Below are 4,254 nucleotides of genomic sequence, written 5' to 3' on the forward strand. Positions count from 1 at the left end.
GGCAGCGGCAGAACTGCAGTGCTGCTGAAGGTAAGTTTTGCAACATACCTACTTTAAGTGCTGCAAGGTCTGCTCTGTTGTATACAATTAGTGCACAATACCCTGTTCTTTTAGAAACAATAAGGGTATGCAGCTACGGACCCTGACAGAGGACATGTATTGGTCTTGGTTATAACTGTACACTTGACACACCTTTTTCAAGTGGATTAAAATGTCTTGTTTTTCTTTAGGTTCCACAAGTTCTGGGATCATATGTTCCAAAGAAACAGGGATAATCACTCTGTCAGAAAGGTTACTGATGAGCATGATGGCAGGTCAAGCTACAGTGAACAAATAGTCAAATTAAACTTGGAACAAGGGTTATTCTTAAATTCCCAGCAGACAGATGCCTTTCCAGAGCAATACCCATGACAAAGCATTCACCACCATTGACTGAATAAATTCAAAAGGCAGGCAGCTTCAATGAGTTAATAAATTAATGAAGAAGCAAGCACAGGTGAATTAATAAATAAGTGTGGAAATTCAAATTAGTAAATTGATGCAGTAGAACGGGCATCATGAAATTAACAAACTGATGGAAGTGCAGGCCTGGCAATTAGTTACATACAGCAGCTGCAATGAATGAGTTACTCTTCTACAGAGAAACATCCATGCGCAATAGAGCATCCATTAGTGAGATGTAGCTAACAAATCGATGAGAAGCATCAAAGTACTTATTAGCTGCTTAATGCTGCCATCATCCTGGTTAGTTCTTGTTGGGTTGACACCAAAACGACAAAGATTTAGATGTTAGATTTTAGAGATCCAACAGGGAAACAGGCCCCAACCAGCAATCCTCATATGCCAGCACTATCCTACACACTAGGGGCAATTTACAATTTTACTAAACCAATGAACCTACAAACCTTTACGTCTGGAATGTGGGAGGAAAGCGGAGCACCCAGAGAAAACCCATGTGGTCACAGGAAGAATGTACAAAGTGCCTGTAGTCAGAATTGAACCCGGGTCTCTGGCGCAGTAAGTCAACAACTCTACCGCTGTGCCACCACACAAGATGCAGAACTTGACTGTGAGCCTTGAGTCCATGTGGTTCACTGCTCCATTCTTGTCCTTGGTACTTTCAAGTCCAATTTTGATCAGATTCCTGATCCATCCACACAGCAATTTGATATTTGCATGCAGCACCAGCTGAACCCCTACAAATCTGCCCTCACAATCAACCAACTCTCGCTTGCTGCTAACTTGCCAGCAATGCTGATAAGATTCATGCCAACCCACCTCACCTTTCACCAAGTGGTGACTGCAACTAAGTGGACAAATCAGCATCAAGCAAATCTGTTCTTACTATATCCCAAGAATAACTAAGTGTTGCATCAGTCTCCTACTATCCGAGATGCAAACCATAGGAACAATGCATGACCTGGCTCTTTCCTAACACTGCACCTCCATGTGAATTTCTGTCATCTAACTTGCCATCTGCCAATTCCGTGGATGGCTCTTTATATGCTATAGAGTGCCTGGTGCCAAGATGGAGATACCATTGCCTGAATCATAATGGATTGTCCTGGTCTATCCTCCCATGTTCTGAGGGGAAGGTCAATGGTCCGGAGAGGTGTGGCAGCTATTAGATGTACTGCTTGAGACAGTGGTCACCAGTGGGGAAGGTTCTGCCCCTGATCAGTCCCTTCCCACCATCAGGGCCACAGGCAGCTGGGAATGGAGTCTTGGCTGGTTCCAGGGGGGAGTTGCCCAGCTGAGGATGCACAACAAATCCCACTGAAGCTGCCTCATTGACTGTGAAGAAGACGGAAACTCTAAACCTGCTCATGCCCAACTTGTTCCTGGGGCAGTTTTGTGTCCATGCCCCTAGCACCCAAAACTCCAAAGCATTGCATCACCTAAGCTGCTCTGATGTTAAATCTTCAGCCGTTCCCCATTCTGCTGGTTCCCTCCTGTTCTCCAAATCCTCTCAATGCACTACTATTTAATACCCCTTCAACCATCCCTTTAACAACCCAGACCTGGCAACTAGGAAGCAAATGCAATAGCTTATGTACCAACCTGAAAACAGCAGGAGAAGCCTCACAGCCTTCCATGTCTGATTTTTTATTCATAAATCATTCAAAAAAAGGCCCAAGGGAATGTCAAGGTCCCCAAAAGAATGACAAGCAGACCGATAAGGATCGTAACGATAGGACGCAGAATGAATTAGATTCATTGAATGGTGAAGGAGCCTTTATCTTCCAAGGGCCCTGGCAGTCTGACATTGGATATTTAGTTTAGAGATACAGTGCGGAAAGAGGCCCTTCGCCCCATTGAGTCCACGCAGACAAGCGATCCCCATGCATTAACACTCTCCTACACTAGGAACAATTCACCAAGCCAATTAACCTACGTCTTTTGAGCGTGGGAGTAAACCAAAGATCTCGGAGAAAATCCACGCAGATCACGGGGAGGACGTACAAAACTCCATACAGACAAGTACCCTTCAGGATTGAACCCCATCCTCTAGTGCTGTAAGGCAGCAGCTCTAACGCTGCGCCACCGTGCTGCCCTGTGCTGATATAGGCCAGGAAATCGTAAATAAGAAGGAGAAAGTATTCGTTACTCATTCCATCTAGCTTAGTTTTGTAAACCTTTTGGCCGATGGGAGTCCTGTGTTTTAGTAACTCGTCTGTGTTTTAGTAACTCGTCATTGCAGATTGTCTATCAATAACTTTAAATCAAGTGCAGATGGGTTGGCTAGTAAATTTGTAGACAACACCAGAATTGGTGGAGATGTGAGCAGTGAGGAAGGCTGTCAAAAGTACACGGGGGATTATAGATCTGCTACAGAAATGAGTGAAGAAATCGCAGTTGGAGTTTAATCCGAGCAAATGTCAGATGTTGTACTTCGAAAAGTAGAATGTAAGGGGATAGAATACAGTTATTAGTGAGACACTTAAAGCATTAATGTACAGAGGAATTTTATCCATGGCTCCCTGAAAGTAGCAACAGCATCAGATTGCGTGGTAATGAAAGCACATGGTATACTTGCCTCCATCAGTCCTAGCATTAAGTATAAGAGTCAGGACCTCATGTTGCAGCTTTGTAGGACGTTGGTTAGACCACATTTGGAATATTGTGTGCAGTTCTGGTCGCCCTATAACAGGAAGGATGTGGCGGTTTTGAGGAGGGTGCAGAAGAGGTTTACCAGAAGATTGGATTGATTAGAGATATTAACTCTATGGAGAGGTTGGACAAATTTGGACTATTCTCTGGAACATTGGTGGGAAGACCCATTAGAAGTACCAGTATGCAAAATTATGAGAGGCATGGATATGGTAGAGAGTCAGAATCTTTCTCCCATGGTGGAAATATCAAAGACCCTGGAATATTCAACTCATTTTTGCAATGCAAAATTATATTTAAAACTATTTACATTCCAGTATTGATTTACTTCCAGGGCAGTGATTTACACAGAGTGGTGAGTGCCTGGTGCTAGGGATGGTGGAAATATATACAAAAGCGTATTTTAAGGGTTTTTTAGATAGGCACTTGGATATGCAGGGGATGGCGTGCTATAGATCACATGCAAGCAGAAAAGATTAGTTGAAAGCACTATTGACTATTGATAAATGGGCATCATATTTGAAATGGAAATTGTGGGTCGTAGGGCCGATTCCTGTGCTTTACCATTCTGTATTAGTTGCAAGTATACCACTGGATAATTGTAACTAATTTTCTCCAGCCTTCACCAACCTCAACCCCCGCCACCACCCATTACCAGACCCAGTTACTGGCATGCAAGTGACAGGGATTTATCAGTCAAGGCACCAGTTCCTGCTCGCTCCTTGCAATTGAGCCGTGGCCCCTGGTTCAGAGTTGGTGGCTTCTACTGATCAAAAGCCTGGAACTAATTCTGGATTTATGACGCAAGGCACCAAAATGGTTAAGAAAATAATAGTTAGCAAATATAGCCAACCAAAACAATCTCACCTTTAACGACTATGCATGGCGGTGTCATTTTATAATTAATTGGGAATTATAAGGCTTTCAAAGGAGCAGTCAACCATTAACTGTCTGTCTTGACCTGCTTAGTGAAGGCAATGTATAAATGCACTAAACAAATCATCACTGTAGTTGACATGCAATTAACATCCATAAAATTATCAGGAATAATAGGAATACCAGAGCTACATAAAATCAGTTATTGTTCACAATTGGCAAGATATTAACATTTATTTGTATTTTACCATGTGAAGAGTAGGATTT

Source organism: Amblyraja radiata, chromosome 4 (genome assembly GCF_010909765.2).
Source record: "Amblyraja radiata isolate CabotCenter1 chromosome 4, sAmbRad1.1.pri, whole genome shotgun sequence".
Taxonomy (NCBI): Eukaryota; Metazoa; Chordata; class Chondrichthyes; order Rajiformes; family Rajidae; genus Amblyraja; species Amblyraja radiata.